Source organism: Aythya ferina (genome assembly GCF_964211825.1).
Source record: "Aythya ferina genome assembly, chromosome: 8".
Lineage (NCBI taxonomy): Eukaryota > Metazoa > Chordata > Aves > Anseriformes > Anatidae > Aythya > Aythya ferina.
In genome coordinates this window covers 33,098,910-33,122,954 of record NC_140304.1, presented here as the reverse complement: position 1 = coordinate 33,122,954, position 24,045 = coordinate 33,098,910, and the positions used below count along the sequence as shown (strand labels likewise).

The window sequence follows — 24,045 nt, the reverse complement described above, 5'->3', positions numbered from 1 at the left end:
AAAGAGAGACACGCATGGTCACCGTAGAGGGCATCCTCAGTGCCAGGCAGGGGAATGCTCTGCTTCAGCAGAAGCAATAGGGCTTTCTGCCCCTGTTTATCACATCCCATCTCCAATTTATTTCTTGGTTTTCTCTTATTCCTTTGCTACCTCTTCCATAGTAAGGCTGGATTTTTAGGAATGTTGCTTGCTCTCCTCCACACTCCCCATGTCTCTGAACAAAAAGTTTGTGATGGAGCTAACAGGAACCTGCAGCCACCTACCCCAGGACTCGGTTAATTCTGATACATGAGTTTTCTGGTGTGGCATGAACTGCTTCCAAGGACTCCTGAGCATCCCATGTCCCTCCAGATGAGTGCAGGTATAGGAGCAATTGGTAAAGGAAACCAGTATTTGTGTGTGCAGTTTTAACTTACATAATGGAAAAGTAGCTCTCTGATCAATTAAATCAGATGATGTCCAGTCTCTCTTGAAACAGATGAGAAAGTAACATCCCTAAATGTAGGCATTTGTGTTGTTGCCAGATTGGATTATGGGTTTAAGACACTGCTCATTTTCTTGATGAAAGAAGCAGTAAACAGCAGAATATAACAAAAAAAAAAATTGGACAAACTTGGCTCCATTTTCCTTGTTATCCCACCACTTTTAATGCAAAATTTCTTAGCATATATCAACATTATCAAGATAGAATTTGTGTCTCCCCAAATATTTGTGCAACACCACCCTGACCTTTCTGTTAACCAGCATAGCCCTTCTCATTTGAGTGAGTAACATCTTCAGCAGCAACACCACTGCACAGCAGCTGCAGGAAGCACCGACCTCCATCATTTAGGAAGATTCAGTCAGAATTGATGAGTATTTACCTCTTCTGCCCAGGCCCGCCAAGGCAGATGCAGCACTGCGTGGGGCAGACCCTGGGGGCTGGCTGCTGCTGCCCGCCACATGCCCGCAGCTGCACTGCAACACCGCTGCTCTCTTTTGGGGGACCTAGTGATAGCAAGAAACATGTTTAATTCTCCAGCCATTCTGAAAATGAAAAAAGGAGATAAGAAGAGTCAAGTACAGTGGAGATGATTTCCCCTCCTACCACAGACTCTTTGGAAGCTGAAAAATTGACTTCTATTTCATCCATTTTAATGTTGAAGGGTAGGCTAGCCATGGCTTGACATTAAGATTGTGGGTGCTTTGTCATGCCAACACTGCAGCTTCAGAATATACAATGGAAAAAGTTATATTGATGCAAGATTCTGCATGAGATTTCAGTGACAAATCTCACAGCGTTCAGACCAAAGGTCCAGTGCTGCCTGTCCTCACTTCCCCATGCACACACACTAAAGCAGGGCTATAATATCAAAAAGATACTCTGGTGCGTGCAGTTAATTCCAAAGAAAGCTGTTTTTAAAAAACAGGTTTGTACTTTGTTCAGCTTATTTTCCAATTCTGTTTAGAGTCTCCAAGGGAAAGGAAAGTGTTTGTTTCTATTTCAGTGGTTTTAAAGGTAGGTCTGTGCTTCAGTGCTGAGACCCCACCCAAAATCACTCAATTTCCAAACTCCTAAACCTATGTTCCACTTTGGGCTGGTTCCAAGTTATCTAACCTGGGATAATTTACCATTCTCGAAGCCAGAGCACTGCTTGCCGGGCTGCACCACAATGATCAGCACCATGGGGCTTTCGATCAGGTCTCCCAGTACACCCTTGTCCATGCACATTTATGTGGGTATTCTGGGCATGCCACGAGGCCTGAAGTAATTTCCATCACTGCCAAGCCCAGAAAAGACCCAGGATCCTGGTAGGAACACGTCTGGCTGGAAATGAAGACAAGTTGCCTCCATTTCTCATTCCCAGATAAATGGCTGTGGGGAAGAGTATCCAAGTAATGTAAACCTGGCAGAAATTTGTCTTTTTTTGGTTCTCCAGCTTTCCCATAAAAAGAGTCAGTTATTGTTTAGCTGCAAAATATGCTGTGCTATATCAGCCCATGCTTGAGCACAAGGCAGGGTCAAGGTTGGCTTGATCTCAGAATTAACATGCTAATGATCTTCTCTTGGAACCACCCTTCTGTCTCTGTCACTTATTCTTAGCATTCTTCTCAGAAGTGCATTTCAGTATATTATTACCTCACTATGTGTTTTCTGCTCTTCCCTATGTTAAATTTACTTATCTAGCATTCCCAAATTGATAGGATTTCCATAACATATTTCAAAAACTATGTTTTAATTTAAAGCATGTGGTTTTAGTTATAATATGTGTAGATGCCAATTCTTTCAGCATGTGGTAGCACAAGAGACAGATAAAGAGGTGAAATTATTTGTGTGTGTTTTTTTGTTGTCGTTTTGTTTTGTTACATTGAAGTCATATTATTCCAGGGAAAATAAAACACAGTCAACAGAATGTCATCTACTCTTTAAACATCATTTCATGATCATAATGATATCATTACAAATGTGCTTCAAATGTATGTGTAACAGCTTAGGGATTGCCATCCATAACAAATTCCTATCTGGGACTTGTTTAAATATAACAATCTGCCTTCCCAGATCATATTATACCAGTGAATACACACTACTCCTTGGAATTAGATTTCTATAAGGAAAGATTAGCCTTGTATAACATAATGTTGCATTTTATTGTTCTCAACTATACTAAATGTAAATCATGTCTCAGTTACAATAATAATTCAAAGAGAAAATGCAAAAGGAAAGACATAAATATGAAAAAGAAAGATAGGATATATAGGAACACGGTGCTTTTGAAACTTGGCTTGAAAGTAAAATACATACCTTTTTTACAATGCTCTGATACTATTCAGTTACCCAATGAATTTCTGTGAAATAATATCATATCTGCACCTTCCTGAACAGCACAGTTGGAGGAGAATGTGAATGAGACAACATTAACTGTAAGCGAAGCCCCTTCGAAAGATGTGCTGCCTGTTCCAGTTGTGCATTCATATAGCAATTAAGAAATCTAGAAGCTTACCTAAGTTTGCTTAGGTGAAAGAACTGAAGAAAGTGGTCCTAAAATACCAACATGTGGAAAACAAGTAATGCAACTCCATGTTTAAGTATTGCTTTCATAAAAATAAATAAATAAATAAATAAATAAATAATAATAATAATAATAATAATAATAATAATAATAATAATAATAAGATTGCAAGCTTTTTAGCTGCAGTGCGTAGGCAAGCCCTTGCAAATAAAGAATGCTTCCTCTAAACCACAAATATATTTGCATCACGAAGACAGAGACACTGCACTTACCCTTGCACAGCTAAGGAGCAGTTAGCTTGGAAAAGCTGCTTGTGGCCCAGGGGAACATCAGCCACCCAGGAAGGAAGGCGGCAGCAGCCAGCTGGCCACAGAGGGGAGCAAGGTGCAGGGAGGCTTACAGCTGCTCTCCTGAGAGCAAGGATCTGCAAGGCAGCCTGGCTTCAACCAGCTGGAGAAAATCAACTGCTTTCCTCCAAGAGGCTATGAATGGGTAAGGCTGAGGAGATGCATGTGCTATGGGAGCAGGCAGGGGAGCAGCTTGGGGGAAGAGGTGGGGTGTTTGTATGGTGGTGTGGTGAACCTCAGCACAAGCAGTATGTGGAGGATGTGGGGCTATAGCTGCCTGGCAGGCACCGAAGGAGGTGAACGTGAACTGGTGAAGGCTTCACTCAGGTTTCTTAACGGGTCCTGTCCAGCTATGCTGTTCTTTCTCCATAGAGGTCTTCTTTGGGATTAAACTAAAACTGTGTCGTTCTGTAGCTACAGTTCAAGCTTGACTTAATGTCATACTTGGAGTATGTTTGGACCTAAAAATGAAATACTCTGGAGACACTTTAAATTTGGCCTGTAGGGTTTTTGCTGTATTCTTTTTGCTGTATTATTTCCAGCAAGTTCTGTAAGAGTACATCTGGTGACGCTCCCAGCATGGGAAGGGGAAAAGAGGAAGACTAGGTCCCTGCAGTGAGTGCTATATTATCAAGAGCTGCAGAATACTGACTTCTTGCCTTGTCTGCAGTGGCGTGGAAGTGGCTTATCAACAAGGCTGACCTGTCCTCCCAGGCCACGTGGAGGACCCATAGTGGAGATGTCTTTCCCTGCCTCCTTTCCACAGTGCCCTGCGCAGCCTGGCCCGTTGTTAGCGGGAGGGGGCTCCTGCAGAAGGCTGTCCTCCTGGCACAATCCATGCAGCTCCATCGCAGTGCTGCTCTTCCAAGCTGTGCTACTCACTCCCACGCTTGCTTTGTGGAGCATGCAGTTTCCCTGCTTCCAAGAAGTAGTAATACAAAATAAGAGTACAAAGGTCTGGAGAGGGTCAATGGGGCTGTAGAAGGAGTCTTACAGCAAGAATAAAGACAGCTCTAGCTCTTACTCTGATGAAAGGCCAAATCCTGCTTTTTTCTTATAACACAAATTAATCCCTGGTGATGTACAACTTGGGTTAGTAAGAGCACTAACCAATTCTCCTGTGTATCAAGCAAATCAGCCCTTCCTGCTTTAAACAGCAGTTTGTACAGATGTGTAAATAGAAAATGTTGTTTTGCTTCTCAGGGGATCTATTGTTTGGTGGAACAATAATAATAGTTTCCAAATGTATTTCAGCATTAAAGCATGTGTATTCCTGTGAAGATCGGCTTTGCTTACAGGAACACAAAACCTCTCAGTAATTACCAGGAAAAGCTGACTCACTCTAAGACTTTTCCATAAGAGCCAAGATGGAGTTCCAGAAATCTCAGGCTGAGAAACCAGCTTTGATGCTGCAACCTCATTCCTTATGGGGATTTCTAGTTTCCTAAATTCATCTTATTATCACCACATTATCCTTCAATATTTCATGGCATGCACTGAGTATTCACATGTGTTATGCCAAGAGGAGTCCATGCTTGATCTTGTTGTTAGAGGAATAATGGAGTCACGCATAAATGTTTCTGTGCATCCAGGAGACTCTGAGATGTAGAGTTGGCTTATGAGAAGGATATGATACTGGAAGAACTGGATGCTTTCTATGCTGTTAAAACCAATGTCGTCTAGGCTTGAACAGAAGTTAATGTCCTTTAGTTTGCATGCAAAAAGGCTGATAGCATTCTTCTACTGGTAATTTGGACTTTCACCACTGTAGCTTGTGTGATTTTTGAGTAGTGAGGATTTGAAGCATCATGGGTATGTTGCTTCAAAAAATCCAACATGTTGAACCTCCTCTTCAGGTCTCACCCTGTCTCCATTAGCACAAGACATGGCCAGGTGGTGATCTGGGGCTTTGCGTCAGGAGACTCTGAGGGAAGACCTTTCTGTATCATGTTAAGGCAGTTTCAGGCCTCCTTTTTGAGAATTGGTTCATCTTCTACGCTTAGCAGACTTAAAACCAGACCCATTATTAGGCTCTGAAAGAAGCCATTTTTTTTTCTTATAACTTGAAACAAAAGCATGGGATGGTACACCCCTGTTTGCAGATAAAATCTTCCTGACCAGATGGTAGAGCAATAGGAAAGGTTTTGGGCAACCGCCACTCCCCTCTCAGCTGGGGGGACAACAGAAGGTGGGTGTCCACAGTGCAAAGCCTGCACGGGACCCCGGGGTGGTAATAAATTAGAGAGGAGAGCTGGAGCAACACCACAAATGAGAATTTAATTACACACTTCTTGTGTTTCCTGAGACTGGTATATGCTGGCATGGAGTATTTTCTGAAGGAAATGAGAAGCTGGTAACTGGTGAGATATAGCTGTAAAAATCTGTATGTAATGAGTCCTGTACTGAATGAACTGCTCCATTAATAGAAATTGTCTGAACCTACATTTTTGAAATTTGTGTATCTTGAGCATTTGCTCAGCGATAATTTATCACTTGAGGAACACAGCACAGAGTAAGTGTGGTCAGACTGTGACCACCTTCTCCTTCTGCTGATTAATAGAAGATGGGCTTGGCAGGAGGTGATCAAGAGTAGTCAGTCCAGGTATTCAGGAGGACATTAGGAGTTCTGTGGGTGCTTGACCTCCATGAAGTTACAACAGATGGAGGTGACTGCATGTTTAGTCTTTGAGTGCTGCAGACACACAAGCCACAGTCCTTAATTACCAGCCCACTCCAGGACGTGTGCGGAGAGGTGGAGGTGAAACTTGTGTCAAATGTTCAACAAGAAACACCAGGGTTTTCAGAGTGTTTTGCAAATCTTTGCAACATATTTGTGTTTTCTGGCTTTCTGAAAGACAGGGAGCAGAAGGACTGATAGAAATAGCTTGTTGAAGCTAAGAAGTACTGGGGACTTTAAAAAAGCAAACCAACAACAACTCCTACCAGTTGTGGTGGTTTCACACTGGTAGATAGCTAAGCACCCCAGCCACCAAAACCTTGCCATGTAAGCCTAACACATCTTTAGACAGACTAAAGATAACATGCAGTACTGGATATATCTCAGTACCTGTTAACTCATGAGTCCATTGGTACACTTAAGAGAAAGTCAGCCTTCTAACATTTATTTATTTACTGTTTGTGTTAATATTCTCACAGGCTTTACAAAACCTTAGGGCAATCCTTTAAAGTTGGCTAAGCGTTTAAAGCTATCTCTAAATTCTGTTCTTTTTAAAGAGTAAAACAAGTCAGAACCTTCTGTTCATGATGCGAAGGAAACTTCACTGAGAAAATGTGTAGGAGGCTTTTTATAATACACCTAATAAAAATATTGCTATAAAAAATCAATGAGATGAATAAATGTAAACTTGAATCTAAAGTTGTGGAACTATTTTTACATCAACTTTTGAAGGTGGTCTAAGTATATTCTAGTGTGATAATGCTTTTCTATGTCCACAATGCCTATCCACGCTTGGCTGATGCAAGAAGCAAGCCAGTTGCAGGAATCAAGTAACAGCTGTTGTCAGGGGAAAACAGACACGCACAATTCTGAGCTGCTAATGTAATGTGAAAAAGAAATGGGTTGCAAACAGTGCTGTTGTGATACCAGCCACATGAAACTCTGCATGATAGTCTGCAGAATGGAGTACATCTCTCATCCCAAGGGGAGCACAGGGGCTGAAAGGCAAAACAGCCCAAACATCAGCAGCGATGAGAGGTTAGCTGTGTGTGAGGATGGCTTCATGCTCTCATGACCTGTGAGTACATGCCTCTCCTGGGCTGGAGTTTTCTGTGCTGGATCTGCCTGTAGGCAGCGGTCTTTTTCTGCTTTACTGACAAGTTTTCGATAATTGTGAGTTCTGAGACTAGGAGGTGGAAAACATTTTTATAACTAACAATGAATAGAATGTGTATTTTTTTATTTATTTTTTTTTTGGCGGGGGAGGGAAGGCTCTGGTGAAAGTGGATGGTAGCTAGTGCTGATTATAGAGGTGGTTCTTAATTAACATAATACCAATGTTTAGGGAGAAGAAAACAATTATTTAAAAAAATAAAATAAAATCAAAATGGATGCCTTGGGTTGGTCTATTTTAGAGGAATATTTGATTCCTAACAGAGCAATGCCCTCTGCCAGTACTAGACATAGGTGTCTTCACTGGGGACCGAGTTTTAACCTTTGTGTTCAGGACCTAGTCTGAAAGCAGGTGTGAAGAGCTTGCTGTTGGAGAGAGGTGCTGCAGGCAGCAGCAGTCTGCACTGAGGTGATTTCCTGATGCACTGAGCAAGCTCTTCCCTCTCTCCAGCCAGAGCCAGGATGCCTTGTCTGAATTTCAGAGTTAGCCTCTGTGTGGCCAAACAGTACTCTCTGCCCTCTGATACAGCTGGGATCTTTATGCCCCAGGCAGCCTTTCACTTGTGCACCTTTGCCAGAGCTCTCCCTCACCTCCTGCTTCACTTTGTTTTCAGGAGACCAAGAGGACTTGGTGCTTCCTTTGGGACCACTCCAGCAGTGGATCATCTCCTAGTGCTGGATAAGGAACAGCTGCTAACTTTCCTAGGGATTTGTTTGTCTGGCCTTGACTTCCAGCAGTTTCCTTTGCTACGTTTTTCACGGGGCACTGTAGTACCCAGTATTTTCTCTTGAAAGCATTCAGATGCTGTAATCTAGTCCCCTTTCTGTTCAGCAATACTAACCCCAAAGCCTACTGAGCTCTTTAGGTCTGTTACTGTCCTGCGTGTTTTCTTAAGGTCTCGAGTTATTTCTGTGGATCTCTTCTCCTCTTTGTCCTCACAGCCCTGACAGGAAGGCTCATTTGCGTGGGGCCAGAGCTGTGAGGAGGGCTGGCCGAGGTGAGCAGCAGCACAGTGCTGGTGGGTGCCTGCAGGCTGCCGTGCTCCTGCTGGTGCTGATTGCCACTTGCGAGTTGTTAAAGGAAACTTTGAATTGTATCAGACCTAGGAGAGGTCACGGGGGATCCTCGGTAATAACATTTCCCTACCTCCATCATATTCAGGGCCGAAAACAGTTTTTTGGATCTCATTTATAAAGCTCCTCATGCGGAGCAATTTCATAATAATATGAAGTATATGCAGTTTCTTTTTTCGTCCAGACAGAATATCAAATGCAATCAGGGCTGTTTAACCTGTAAAGCAGTGCTGATCGGTGTTAGGTATATTTTTGACTTTTTAGCACTTTGGATTTAATTGTGTAGTGCATCGCATGCACTGCCTTAATTTGATGACAAGTGATGTGGGTCATTTGGCTGGACCATTTGAAATGCTGATGTGGTTCTGGTGCTTTCCCATCACTGAAATCCCTGGTATGTTAAAACATACCCCCCAAAACACTCTTGTTGCTTTTATCACCAGACCTTTAGAGGTGTGAAATTCAAACTATCTGGAACTCTTCCTCCTTCAAAGACATTTCTTCTAGGATTTCTGTGGTAATGTCTGAAGTTTTTCTTATTGATTACTTTCCCATTTCTAATTGGTATTAAAGATGGCATTTCATTATGTTCCTTCTAGCTGAGAGCTCTTTCCTGATTATGGATTTTCAAGGCTTTTAACAAACTTATTTTAAAATAATTCTCCTCATGCTTGTTCCCACCAGTACAATTCAACTTCCCTTCACTTTAAGAAGTAATGCTTTGATGGTTTCAGTCTGTGCAGACATATATTTACTAAGTAGGGCTGCTGCCTGCCTGCATGGGGAGCATGATGTCAAGCAGAGGTTCCTAGGAAGCCATCAGTAATCAGAATAGTAATTACTCCATTTTTATCATCATGAAGTCCAAACTTTTCCCCCCAGGTTTCTTCATTACTTTTAAAAACCAATGATTTTACTATTGAATTGAGAACCTCCTGTACACAACAACCAAAATCAAGCCACAAAAGTCTTTTGCACAATGTAACCCAATAATTAAATAAGTAAATTATCCTGTTTTCAGTTGGATTCAGTAGACTGTGCTGATGTTGCTATACCTCTTTCTGGGCTTTGAGGCAGGCTGCTGAGCCATGCATGCTTGGGTTTCCTCCTCCTGAGGCCAGCTGGGACCCAGAGAAGCAATGCTGTCCCTGGAGTGGCCCTGCTGGAAGCCTACATGGCACTATATAGCCATAAGAACCCCAGTGTTGCCAGCTTGTTTAGAAAACTGACATACCTTCACTACAGGATTTCTTATTTCAGAGACAACTTTAGTCAGTTGATTCTGAAGGGGAGGAAAAAAAAATATTTCATTCTTTTCTAAACAGACTTTAATTTTTTGTTTGCATGGAAAAACCACTTTGACCTAATGAAGGTTAAAGCTGCAGCACAGCTCCACAAACTGCCTGATCCATGGATGCCAAGCAGAGGAACTGCCCCCAGCCCTCCTGCAGCCCTCCCGCTGTCCTCAGGGGCCACCCCAGCTGCAGCTGCTCTGTTTGCTGGTGCCGCCTCTTCACGGCACCAGCCGTGTGAGTAGATCAAATATGCCTGACTTTGTAGAGTGCTGTGAAGAGGCTTTTCAGTTCTCAAGGCAATCAGCACAGCATCGTAATGTCCCCCTCATTCAGTAGTTGACTGAGCAAGTCTGGGGGCTGCCAAGGAGAGACCTTGCAAGAAACCTCTGCGGAGAGGAGAAGCAGCGTGTGGCTAGTAGGGGTAACCAGACTGGGCAGGCCGCTGGACTGCCCATCAGCTCGGCCTCTCTTCCTTCAGGCTCAATTTCCATGGTGTGCAGGGTGAGGGAGCCTGCCTGTTGCCTTCCTGTTTGCATGGAGTGGTCCCCACAAGGACGGCAAGGCCTTCTTCCTTGGCAGACAGAGCACAGGGACCTCTCCTTCACCCCTGGCAGCAGGGCTGCATCTTCCCGTGGTGCATCTGCTCTCTAGATGCTAACTATGAACATGTCCAGGGTTCTAAAAGCAGCTGTTGGTGTGAATGCTATTCCTTAATTGAGAATAGCTGTAAAACCTTCATATGACCTTATTATGAGTCAGGTGCAGACAAGTATAAAATGTTTTGTATTACATTTAAAATAAAGTATCCCACTTGCTGTACCTTACTCCCACAAACAATTAAAGAAAGTGGTAATTATCGGAATCTATTGATAGCAGTATTTGGCTTAGACAATGGTAGAGGTAGAAATGATAATTCAGGCTTAACATGTACCGTAAGAAAATTGAAAGACCAAGAAATTGGAAATTTATGTAAATTTCCAAGTACCATTTATAAGGTTATGGAATATGTGGGATACGTTCTAACTAGTTCTACAGATATAGGTTGGGTTGACTTTCTAATCTGAATAGCTGCTTTCCTTCAGAGAACACCCTTCAAATAGCAGCTTTTAAATTTTAGGAGAGTAAAGAGAGTTGCTTGTGATTTGATTGAAACATCCCATTTCCACCATTGTTCCACCCTTCCTCCTCTTGGGATAAGTGGAGTACCTAGTGGCACATGCAGTGACCAGGACAGCAGATCAAATGTATCCACAGTAAAGAGCTCTTGCAGGTCCCTTTTTGGTTTTGTTTTTTTTTGGTGTGTGTGTGGTTTTTTTTTGTTTGTTTGTTTGTTTGTTTGTTTAGTCATCTTGTTTGCAGAATGTGGAGGGTACTTTTGGGGAGCAGGGGGTGTTGAGCACATACTCATATGCTACAAAGCACAACTCTGAGGCTGTTGGATGATTAAACTCTAGGGGCCTTTGAGAAACCAGAAGAGTTTATAATAAAGGGTACTCAATTATCTCTAAGCCAAGATATTATCAAAAAATACACTTGTTTTGTTTCTCTTGTAGGCTATAAGACCAGCAGTAATGGGAACAAAGGCCTCCTCACTGAGCACGTGGCTCCAGCAAGACTTGTGAAGTGCTCAGAGCTGGGGATGTGGGGGCTGCTGGTGGGGTGTGTGTTATGTCTGGGGGTGCAAGCCGAGCTCCTGCATACCCTCAATTAGCCCAACATCAGCAATGTGTGCTTTATTACATCGCCTCTGCTGGGGAAGCTAAGGGTTCCTGTTATCACTTACTCCCTGTTACCATTTATTCTCAAAGGCAAGAGGAAAGCGTTTTGAAACTAAGGTGAAAACCAGCAAGTTGCCTTCTGAAGCAGCATCTATTCTTGTGTGTTTTCAGTTGCACCTGCTGACTCAGCAAAACCCACCAGCTTTCAGTAGAATTTGCTCTTTTCAGGAGCACCAGAAGCCTGCAGAGGAGTGGGTGGGTTCTACGTTATGTACAGAAACCCCCACAGGCTCAGTCTTACTCCAATTCATATTCACAGAAAGCTTCCACTTATTTTGAAATTGCATGATCAAGCTGTAAATTCCCCCTGTGGAGCTGATTTTTGTTCATGTTTGCAACACTGCCTCAAGACCAAGGCAGAACTTAACCCTAGGAGCTTAACTCTTGGGTTGACCACAAGTCAGGAAAACATCACACATGTTTTTGAACTCGAGTTGAATTTTAATGTTCATGATGATCAAAAGTCTTAAAACTATATTTGGAAATTGCTGACCATCAATATATATTTTGTTTTGTATCTGCATTTAGAATACGTTTCTAAAGTATACTTGTGAGTTCAGATAAACCCTGGTTTTAGTTGGGGGTTTTGGTCTTGAGAAAAAGACCTTGTCCCTTTAAGGAGTGATAGGAAAAATAACTTTACGTTTTTAAAAGAACTGTGTAACTTGTTCTTTAATCTGACAATTTCCATTTTCATAAGTCTTTTCTCCACAGTTATTAAACATCTTTAAAATATAATTTAAAAAATGTAATAACCTTTGTCATCTGTTCTACAGCTTGCCTTCAGCCAGTGCACTAGTTGTGAATACAGAATTTGAAATTAAATTTACTAATCTCATAGAGAAAGGACACTTTAGAAAATATTGCATTCACAATTTATACTGCCAGAGCAAGCTAAGAACAACTAATTCTATCAAGTAACAAAATAAATTATACATTCTCTCTCCTGGTTGAGCTAAAATATTTCACAAAAATCATTCAAAAAGCTTCTCATGTACAACCAAAGGAAAATACCAATTAACCACAGTCTCTCACTACTGATGAAGTGGGACTGTTTTTTTCTTTCAAGGTAACAGGACAGAGGCTAATTATTTTTTAGCAGATGGGGCCTGGTGAGAGGGACAGGAGAAATTGCTCCACTCTTTAACGGATGCTGTAGCTGCTGGGCACAGCCCCGTCCTCCTGGGGGTGCTGGGGTCTGTGCTGAGCAGTGTGTGTAAGGTGGTGATGCCTGGAAGTGTCTGCAAGGGCTCCTGGTTGCAGGAGGCTGCTCATGCACTCCAAGTCACCTCTTCAGCTTACAGTGCACAGCATTTGCTCATGCCTTACAGGCAAATTAAGGCTCTCTGGAGAAGGATCTCTACACAAATGTATAGATGCAAAGTGGAGTTGTATATACAACTGAATATATTATTTTATGGTAAAATGAATAAATGACACAAGCAGGTTTGATTTAAAGACAATACCACTGAAATATACTGTAACCAAAAGAAGTGATTCCCTCAATTCAAGTTTTAAATAATTCAAGTGACTCTGAAATCAAGGTACTGATCCAGAGAAGTTAAAAGAATCGACACTATACAAGAAGAGTGATTTATTTCTGTTGTGTGACTTTACAGCTATCTGCAGCACAAAGGAATGGTAAGCCTGCCAGGGAGCCCCCCTCTCTGCAGGCCCCCAGTGCTTTGCTGGGTGCCTGAGGCCAGCTGGCCACGGCAGCGGCATGCCCCACAGTCCATCCCGTGGAACCAAGCAGTGACCTGGGGCCTGCGCTATTTATTGTATGTGGTTGCTGTAAAGGTCAAAGAGCTGTCCTGGGGACATCCCCAAATCTCCCTTTAACCTCATTAAAGTCCCCAAATGTTACACAAGTTAGTCCAAGAGATGGTGGCTATTGGTGCAGCCATACATGTGTATGTGGGATTTGGTAGCAGACAGTGACCATAATTGATATCTTCCTTCCTCTTTGCTTTCTTCTCTATGTGTTGGGATTGCTTTGACTTTATAAACTAATGCTCATAACCCACGTGGTCCTGATGATCTGGAGTGTCCAGCTTGGACTGACTTGGAAAGAGGTTATTAGGAAGCAACAGTTTTAGGTAGATTTTAAAGGTGATCTAGTATTCTGAGCTTAAGTTAAATCCACCCAGGAAAGTACTGGAGCAGTTTATTTTTGCTGCAATGTCATTTAACAAAAATTCAAATTAATTTCAAAAATTCAATTTGTATATGCACATATTTTCCACGTGACAGAAGAAAAAGGAGCTCCCCTTGAAAAAGACATTTATAGGAATTAATTCAGAAAACATAACTAAGTAAGATAAACCTTCCCTTGTATTGTTCTAACCACTCAGTTTTTATGTGGCTGTCTTTCTGTCCATGCTCTGAGTGAATTGCTTGGAAACCAGACAGAAATAAATGGGGAGGAATCAGCATGCTGAAAACAGAGTGCTTTGATTTGTCTTCTCATTCAGCCTCTACCTGTCTGGCCTCTGGAGCTGACCTTTATTTAATTGGGACAAGGCTGGAAGGATCATTAGAAAGCATTAGGTTCCTGTGTCTATTCCACCATCTATTTGTGAAGAAAGGACTGTCCATAGGGCACATCTATAGCTTAGCAAAGCAGGTGCTGCCTCCTGTCAGGGCTCTAACTGATGCTTCAGAAGAAGTTGAAATAAAACTCTAACACACCTAGAAAATTGAGCAGTGTTTCTCACTGAGGTGGCATTTGGAAGTGTAATCTTCAGGTACTCTATTTTGAAGAAGAAGATTTGTTAGAGGCAATTTCCTTGCTCATAGTCCTGGCCTGCAAGCTCTCTCTGCACTGTGCTGAAAGAGAGAGATTGTTAATGGAAGGAGGGAAGATCATGCATCAGGCAGGCATTAAATGTGAGTGAGTACCTTTTTGGACAAACAGTGTATTGCTAGTTATAAATGTAGCTCCCGTTTGTGTGCCAGTGATGATGCATGGTGAGCGTGCGCGCAGGTGTGCATGCTTCACGTCGCCTGGGCACAGGAGGAGGTCACCTTTTCAAAATCAGGCTCTTTTGTGTTCCCCTACTGTGGCTGCTGTTCTCACAGAATGGATTTTTTCTTTCTTTTTTTTTTTTTTTTTCAGAAAAGGTGCTTGAAAAAATATTCTTTAATGAAATGCTTTGGGGTATGTAATCAGAATTTTTTAATGATTCATGTCACAAGTGCAAAGAATTTTGGCTAAAGTAAAAGGTAAGATTTTTTTTAATCATCAACATGCTCATTATTCACTTCCCACTCTAAGCCAAGACAAGAAAAACAGCAGCTTTCTGATGAAAAGAAGAGGGATCCATCAGGTCCCACTCACTTTTCATGAACTAAGCACTGATGTCAGTGACTGTCAGATTCAAGTGATTTTCTCCATAAATCTCCTCTTTACTTGCAAAAAGGAATCATTGTTCCCTAACACTGCACAAGCTTTTTGTTCAGGTTTGCTGTGTATAAAATTTAATGAGAACAGGCACAGAACACATCAAGAGCTGAGCATGTGTCAGTTAGGAAATGTGTGTGTTTGAAAACCTTTTCCTATAATTATCTACATTTCCAGTTACCTACTCAGGGATGATGAGGGGAAGGGGGCTGGGCACTCACTGGAAACAATGGCTTCATGAAAGGCAAGAAGTACCTGACTGCAAGAATTGTAGGTGGATGGGGGAGAAAAGAGGGAGAAATGGGAAGGAGCTAAAAGGACTCCCAAATCAATCGTCCCCACGGCAATATTGCTACAGTCATTTTTTTTAGTTTGAAGTTTTTGGGTAGCGTTTCTTGACAGACCACTGCTTGCTATACTAATTGTGATCATCTGTTTTGCCACGTTTGTCGTGCCCATTTGTTGTATGTGTTTGCACCATGACCCCGTCCCAGGGACATGGCAGTCCATCTCCCTGTGGTGGTGCAGGACGTGCAGCACGGCTGGCAGGGTGCCGGGGATGGCTGGTGCTCCTGGCAAGGGTCGGGCCGGCCGTGGTGCCATCCTGTGCTGGTCGTGGCAGGCTGTGGGCGCAGCAGTGAGTGCACGTGGTCACTAGGAGAGGTCCCCTCTCGCCTGTGTGCTCACCTGCTCTGCCCCTGCGAAATACAGCCTGCCAGAAGTCGCCTTTTTCCTAAATAGTCTGTGATCATTTCTTGCCACGTGAAAGAAATACAAGTGATGGCAGTACTTGTTGACAGCAATGTCTGTGCTGGCACAGGGCTCACTGTTTTGAGGCACGAGGGTGTTATCAGGGGCCCTTTCACCTGCTGCAGGGGAAGGTCTCTGCAGCCCACAGGCCTGAGCCACCTTTCTGGCGCATCCAGGGAGGGCCGGCTCCCTTTTCTGCTCCTGCTGGGGAGAAGAGCAGTCTCCCTGGTTTGTCTTCATTTTGTGAGAAGAATGACCGCTTTGGCTGTCATGGTTTAACACAGAAGTCTATTTTTTCTTTAAGGACATTTCTTTTTTCTGAAAACAGGCGTGGTGGGGCCTTCAGGCCACGCGGGGTGGCTGCAGCGAGGCCAGAGCCCTCCTGGTGCAGCGGCCGCTCGGTGGGGCAGGGCTGGGGACCAGGGCTCCATGTCACGGCAGCACCCTCTGGGGAAAAGCACCGGCTTCACACACAGCTAACAGACACTGTCTGTAGCAATGATGGCATAAGTCATGTAGGGACTTTTTTTTTTGGCACCCACAGTCCTTTTATAGAAATAATTTCTTCTCCTCTTCTCTCCCTTTTATTTGACCATCTGCCTGCAGTCCCCCTGACCTGCAGTTCTCCCCCTGACACTTGGTGTTTCCAGTGGGGCTCCAGCTCCAGTTATTGGAAGAAAATCACATGTGCTTGGAAATCTGGTCCTTGAAAGAGAGGCATGGGCATTCCTGGGTACAGAGGTGGTGCCCCCTCATATGGGGTTAATTTGTCCTCCTGGGATGGTGGCACGAAGTGAGAGGCTGATGAAGAGCTGCCGCATGCATGGCCCTTGGCCTCCACCCTGTGCTGTGCCCGTGGTGTCTGAGCTCCTCCTGCTCTGCTCAGCCCAGGAGCTTCCAGTGCTCACCCCTCAGAGGCACCTGGTGCCCCTGCACAGGCTTTAGCAACAGGTTGTGCTTTAGCAGCTGCCACCTGAAAAAATGCTACTAACCCACGAGAAGAGTTTTTCATACCACCTTCTTCCCATTGCCCTGGAGAGGGGGGCTGAAGGCTCTGCTCACAAGCTTTTCCTTGCAGCACATGAGCAGAAGCACGTTTTGATTTGGGGTTTTGCCCCATTCCTCGTGTACTGTGGCATCTAAGGGTGGGAAGGGCTGGGGTGAGCTGCATGAGCGGAATAAAGTGTTGTCTTTCCAGTTCTCAATCCCCGAAGCACAGAGTAAATATTTCATCTAGTTTGTGATTGGCTGCTACACTCCAGTAGTTTAGTGGGAATGTTAATAAAATGTATGAAACGTGAGCTAGGTTCAATTAAAACACAGTACATGGAATTTGGCATAAGCCACACTGAGCCTGAAAGATGCAGCTGTCAGTTGCTTTTTTGACTCTTATCTCCATAGCAGCCCATTCAGTATTTGCCTTGAAGTGATTTTTGAAATGTTTACCAGTATTGTATTTTGGGCACAGTATTGAATTAATAAAAAGAGAAAGAGGTCATGCCCATAATTTATGTTTGGCATTACAGAACTTGCAGCCTGTCAATAGCATTTTAAATTTTTCTTTCCAATCTATTAAGGTGTTTAATTTGATTTTAACCTTAAACAGTAAGGGTTGGTAGTAGCCATCAACAGTAAATTAATATTGCTGTTTTGTGAGTCATTAATTGCTATGGCTGCATTGCAACAGTAGCTCAATAAAATAAAATTTTGATTTTCACATCTCGTAGGTGGTGTATCTGGAACTATGGGTTATGAAGCTGCATGAAATCTTCTGCAATTAGAACAGAGTGATCTTTATTAACTGGCCTGTGCTATGCAAGACACAGCCAGTGTCGTTCTCAGGTCTCTGATTTACTGCACTTCATTTATCGAAGTGTGTACATGAAAGCAGAGGTAATTTCCCATAACAGGGGTAGGGTGTGAGTACAATGAAGCCTAGATAGTAAATAATTGCAGCCTCTTTGAGATCCTTTTATGCAATGACGTTTTATTGATATTTCCTCCTGATCACTCTCAGCTGAGTACAAGAAAAATAAAATGGGCTACCAAATGCCTAGAAAACCATTTCAGAAAGATTATCTGAACATTTCCACGTTCTATAAATTTGACAGAGCAGTGAATGTGTAAGGGATTGTTGCTTCCAAAGGGAAGGCATCATAGTAAATGATGCAAATTGGCAGGATTACAGAATATAATGAATCCAAAGAAGATTTTAAAATATAATTGGAAAGGGTGTCAAAGAAAAAAAAAAATGGTTAGTCTGTTTTATCTGTTATTGGGACTTGAGCTTACATCCTATTAAGAAATTTAGCTGTGCCAGAGAAAAAGATGAAATGTATCGCCGACATTTGTGAGCACTATTACTGAACAGTAAACTGTGTGCAGGGGTGATTGCAGAATAGTTGTCGTGGGTTTTTTATTGTTCTTTAACTCCTGAGGGAAGAGAAAATCTGTTTCTCAGAATTTTTTTTCCTCTGCATTTTGACTTCTTCTGCATTTCCTTATGCTAATCAGACTTGTGTGATGTGAAGTATGATTATGGAAAGTGAATTAACTGTTTCAAGCTGCTGCGTCTCTCGCCTGCAGGAACAAGTGCTAACAAGCACCGCTGGGTGCGGGTCCGGCCCCCCCACGGCACCGGCAGCCCGACCCCTCCCCGGGCACCCCGACACCTCCCGGGGCGGCCGTCCCGTCCCCGGGGCCGAGCCGGGCATAGCGGGGCCGGGGGGGATGCAGGCGGCGCAGCCCCGGGCATAGCTGGAGAGGGGCGGACAGCCCTGTGCCGGTTCTCCAGCCCTTCTGACAGACGGAATCTGCCCTTCCCTCGAGTACCCTCATCGCAGCATCACCAGAAAAATGCACTGTCATCCTGCCTCCTTCTTCCTCCTGTCCCCAAACCTTACTGGAAAAAAAATGGAAAACTGGTGCTGCGGTCCAGGAATGTGAATGAAGATTCTGAGAGCCCCCAGGCACGAGTTCTCTGACACAGGACAGCCTGTGGGTGTTCGGCTCCCAGAGCCGCCGAGTGCAGGAGGGGCCCTCCCTGCACCCTGCGAGCAGACAAAACGGTGTGGCTGCATCGCGGGGACCAGGGAAACAACGAGTCAGCTTGATGCCAAAGTGCGTGTTTGTTACAGGTATACGGAAACTGAGGATTCGGGTAGCCTTAAAAAACAAACACATTGCATTAAGCGATGTTGTGCTGTAGATACTAGACAAAATACGCGTTGTCCGCAGCAGGCAGCCCCTGCAGTCCCTGTGCTGGTAACGCAGCTCCTCTTCCAATTAGACCCCGAGAGATGCAGCTGACTTCCGAGGAATGAGACCCTGCATTTAATCGTTTGAAAGGCTAAGAGAGAAGTCATTTTCCTGTAACAAGGAGACATTGTAAAGGGTGACTAAGTGGAAATGCTGAAGGCACTTAAATAATAAAATGAAAATGAAGGTTAAAAAATATGTCTTTGAAAACTGTACTGAATCACTCGCATGCAGTGTGTGTTGCTTCTTGCAGCACAAAAGCATTTTAACTAATTAACATGCTCCAGTGCTGTTTTTTGTTGTTGTTGTTGTTGTTGTTTGTTTGTTTGTTTGTTTGTTTGTTTAAACCAGTTGTTTAGCTCAGGCCAGGCTGTGATCTTGCCAGAGAAGAGGAAATGAACATGCAATGTTTTACAGAATATAATGTTACAGAAAGTGCTGGAAAACGCAAAGTTGCAAAGTAGACCAAACAGGACTTAATCTACACATATTGATGCTAGCAGTTCCTCTAAACACAAACCTAGATCGCCCTTTTCTGCCAGGTTTGGAAGTTGGGTTTGCAGTCCATAAAAGAGTAGGTTTGTTGGCTCCTGTTGTGCCCAGCATTTCTTTCAGCGCAATCCAAGTAACATGTCAGAGGTCTGAGCGGTCACACGAGTTTTTCTTCAGCCCTGGAGAAGCTGCTTGAAGCTTCTTACTGGTGGTCATAAACAAATACAATTGTTGGGAATAAAAGCAAGTCCTTTAGCATAAAAAACAAATGATTTCATAAGACTTATTCTCATTGTTTTTTCCCCTCCAGAGATGGAGCACTGCCCACAGACCCGAGACCACCTCCCTTTGGCTGCGGGGGCTGCGGGCACTGTCTGGTGCTGACCACCCAGGGCTGTGAGGAGCTGGTTCAAGTCCAGTCCTGCAGGGACATCCAGGGAGGCCGAGACTCCTTTCATTGGGAAAATACAAATGGAAATGAGATAAACCCTTAAACAGAGCTAAGCAAGTGATGAAGTATATAGTCACAGAGTTGGCAGCAGCTTTGACTTGCAAGGATCTTCACTCCAGTCATTTCCAATAGTTGAAATTGAGTGTAATTTAGTTTTCAAGCATGTAAAAATTAACTATCTCAGAAAATAAACATGCCATGTACTTAATATAGCAAACTCTGAAGGGAAATGATGCTACAATAAAGCTGCCTTAACAGTAACTGATGCCATTACAATCTGGTTTTATTGGACAGCTGCTTCTGGTTAATGAATTGATGTTTGAGTTCCCTATTAGGTTATTTTAGAAAAATTTTAGCAATATGTCCTGTCAAAGAATTCTTGTCATTATTTTATCATTATTTTTAATTCTGCTCCTTGTATGTAGTTCCTATTCCTTTCCAGCACAAATCTTGGAAGAAAGTGGGAGGAGAGAATGCAGAGTCTTGAAAAGCTCTCTGCAGTATTTCTGTTACGTTATCTGGGGAGAAGCTGTAAAAAAGAAAGATTTGGGTGATGTTCATCAGCTTTGGGAAACATCAAACCTTCTGATGAGCAGAAGTCATTAAATGACTGTTGATGGCAGTGTAAGAAACAAGTGCTTAGTCTGTGTAAAAGGACTTAGTAATAGAATCGGCTTCATGACAATCTTAATGAAGAAAAGAGTGTGAGAGGAAGTGTAGAAATAGGCTGAACTAGTTGAAGCTGATGACAGTGAATGTGAACCCAGCTGGAAGTAACCAGCTATCAGAGCAATTACAGCCTGGTGTTTGTGGAGCGGGTGACGATGAATCACGGTGGAACAATGAGGAATCTTTTAACAAGTGCAGTAATACAGTGTGCACCCACTGGGCTAGAGGAGCCACTGGGAAAACTCTGTCTTTGTGCGAGCAAATTATTCCCTTGTGTCAAACATTTAATTTTGACAAGAAAACACATATGCTATAGTACCAAAAGAATAATTCTCTGACTTTTTCTTAAATAGTCGGGTTGCAAATGGACCCAGGCCTGTTATTCGTGTTTAAGAGGCTGGAAATCACAGAATCACAGAATTGAAGGGGTTGGAAGGGACCTCAAAGGATCATCGGGTCCAACCCCCCTGCCAAAGCAGGTTCCTTAGAGCAGGAAAAATTCATGCTTAAAAGAAAATGTTACCTTCAGTGCGTAGTCTCCAAAAGCAATATGTAAACCAGTATGTAAATTGATTCTGTGAAGAAAAAGAAAAAAAAATTGACCTGTCTGTCATATGTAATGAGTGACAGGTAATAGGATTAATAAACCATCAAATTTAAATGGTAATAATATTTATTCATTATGTTTTTATTTCTAAACTACCTATTATACTAGGGCTTTAACTCTCAATTTTCTGATGCTGGAATAATTTCTACAGAGCACAGTAAACCACTTGGACAGTAATTAGCTGTCCTGGAAAAATAACAAATAAGCAAACACTGTTGCTGTTTTTCAAATAGATATGGAAAAAAAGTGATCTGATAAGGTTCAATCACTTCTGCCCTTAGCGATTTATAAGTAAATTACGAATCAAAAGATAATTTCAAGTATGCTGTCACCTACTCAATTGTATGGCCTGTTGACCATGACCATGAGTTTCTGGCAGTAACAGTAATGATCCTGGTATGTCATTAAACAATGATAAAATAAATAAATAAATAATCCAAAGATGAATATTTGGTGGGGGGAGGGAAGGGGGGAGAGATATTGTTAAGTTTATCTTTAAAATTAGATTCCAATTAACAGTTTTAGCATCTCTCCTTTTCCTGGAACTCTTAAAGCAATTTTGGACATACTGGAGATTTCTATGAAGCAGAAATCCTGACCTCTAATTAAGAGTTAAGGTAATTGAGAGATACAGTCAAGCTGTTCACTTTGGTGCAGGGCATGTCTGTAAGCAGCCTCCGCAAGAAGGCACCATGTCCCTTGTGGCTCCATCAGATGTGTCAGGGAGGACAGCTGTGCTGTTTGCACAAGTGCCACGATTACCCCGCCTGGTGTGCTGACCTGGCACTGCCCCTGCTCTGGGCCCTGCCAGGACATCAGGTCAAGTTTGGGCTCAGAACAATCACTCGTTGCTTTCCGCCTTCTCACTCCTTTTCTACACAGTAGCACGGCTGAGTATGCTAAATCAGACTTAAATTTGCTGTTTATGCACAGGACAATGAGCAGCAGCTGCCCATTGATAATGGTGTTGATGCAGAGGCTGTGTTGAAAATGTTTCTAAAGTTGCTGAAGAAGCAGAAAAATGTATGTTTCTTATTTGAATGAGTTTTACCTTTTTATCTAGAGACAGTGTGTAGCTGAGGAGTCTCTCAAAAATGCCAGGAGCCTGAACAGCACCATAAATAGATTCCTGAATCAAATGTAAATTAAGCTTTCTGCTGCGTTTCTGTAATAATCCATCCAAAAAGGAGCAGAAGCTAAAAACCATAATAACAATGGGATAAATTATACAGTCCCACAATTTTCCTAGCACTGCTGTTAGCATAACACTAGATTGATGTTGTACCTATTTTTATTTTTGCTGCTGGAACAGTCCTTGTCAAAGAAAGGAGGCATACGATTTTCAGTATCTAATGTATTTTGTGAAATATATGGAGTGCTGCACTAATATGACCTTTTCAGAATTTTTCATTTCAATTGGCTGGTCACCCTGGTCCTTTGCAACAGGTTAGACTCCCCTTTTAATAGGAAGAGGAGGAGTGCAATGGTCAACCATTCAAAATACTGAATATTAAAAAGGTCAACAGAGTATGGCACAGCAATGTGAAAATGAGACAATGCAATCCCAGATACCTCATTGCAGTGACAAAAATTGTAGCAAGAAGAGAAAATGTCACAACACGAATCTATTTCCAGGAAGGGAAGGGGGCATTGTGTAGAGTGCATCTGTCCTTGCTGCAGTTACAATTGCGTGTGTGCAGACTGCACAAAATCTTTAGCAAAATGATTCTGAATGTGTACCAAAGATATTTCCTCACAATCAAATTATACTTGTGCAAATAATGCTGGGAAACATGGGAAATTTACAGATTCTGGATGATTTTGTATTTCCTTTTTTCCATGAACAGTCCTGAGAACTGCTCTTTCCTAGAGGTCAGAGGAAGATTTGTTTAAGGCTTGTCCTTTTCCTGCTTTCAGCCATAGGAACGATGCTACAGAAAGCAACAAAAGCTGCCCACCCGCTTACCAGGCCCTGCTGCCCTCCTCACCCTGCCCAGCCGCACTGTGGTTGCCATGTGCATGCTCACTGTGGGCACCGCGATGGACCTCCTGGTCCTGGTCCTGGTCCGGGTTCTGGTCCTGGTCCTGCTTTCTGGGCTGGGGGAGCAGGGCCCTGTGGGGCTTGGCCGCTGCTGGAGGAGGTGGGCTCCTGTTCCAGCACCTGCCCAGGCCACGTGCCCACCCTGACCATGCCTGGTGTGCACATGGCATTCTTCAGCTTGCTGTCTTCCTTCATTTGAATTATTATTATTTTTTTATTAATAGTCATCAGATCTTCATTTTCCATTTAAAACACTTGTGAACCAAAATAACATTTATAAAGACCCACTCGTAAAATCTGCCGGGCTGACTGTAAATGCACAAACACTTTCATGTTTTTCCAGTGCCACAAAACACTACGATAACTTGCTAAAAGTTGCTACGGTAACTATTTATTTTGCCTTGGAAAGCTAAGTCAGTGTGTGATAAACATAGATCTAAGGTGCATGACTCGAAGCACCCTAGTTTGCAAATGGTAGCCTATAGCTACCAGGGACCGCTATTTTAAAAAATCCAAGCCTCAGAATTAACATAAATAAGCTACAATTGAAAATGGGATTTCTTCCCACCTGAGGCAGGAAGAATTAACTCACAGGAATCCTATCTGGCAATGAAAGCACTTCTCCTTTGTGTCCTCGGAGAAAGAAATAGCATTACAAATAAGTTAAAAGAAGATGTCCCAGACGTGTGGTTTTATTACAACCTAATGGGATTGCACTGTCGGGCTATGACAGACCCAGCACTTCTTTCAGAGCACTTTAAGCTTGGCTGCTTATATTTTCACTTGGGCAGTTGTAGCTACCAATCATCCTTGTTGGAGGTCATATCTTGTCATCATTTGGATGCACAACTCCTACCATCATCAGTGGAATGGAGTGGCACAGAAAGCCCCAGATTTGGTCTAACTGCCTGCCAAACTGGCATGAGCATGGCTCAGTTCATGCTTCTGATCAAGTGCCATCTGCAGCTGCCTCTCAATGAAACAAAGCAAAAATCCTGGCAGCACAAGGCACGTCCCCGCTCCCACCTCTGGAAGCCGGC

At 43.0% G+C, this 24,045-nt stretch overlaps 2 long non-coding RNA genes across 3 annotated transcripts; one reads left to right on the top strand and one right to left on the bottom strand.

The window, feature by feature from the left end:
• Positions 1-618: 618 nt before the first annotated feature.
• Positions 619-3,428, bottom strand: LOC311440485. Its single transcript, XR_014695437.1, has 3 exons — positions 3,263-3,428; positions 2,982-3,019; positions 619-987 (listed from the first exon to the last, which is right to left on the bottom strand). It is a non-coding gene; the product is annotated as an uncharacterized lncRNA (long non-coding RNA).
• On the top strand, positions 3,257-19,953 carry LOC311440484. Of its 2 annotated transcripts, none has more exons than XR_014695436.1 (2): positions 3,257-3,482; positions 4,008-4,366. It is a non-coding gene; the product is annotated as an uncharacterized lncRNA (long non-coding RNA). The 2 variants fall into 2 exon arrangements; XR_014695435.1 differs by lacking the exon at positions 4,008-4,366 and adding an exon at positions 19,548-19,953 and having other exon boundaries at positions 3,360-3,482.
• The last annotated feature ends 4,092 nt before the right edge of the window (positions 19,954-24,045 follow it).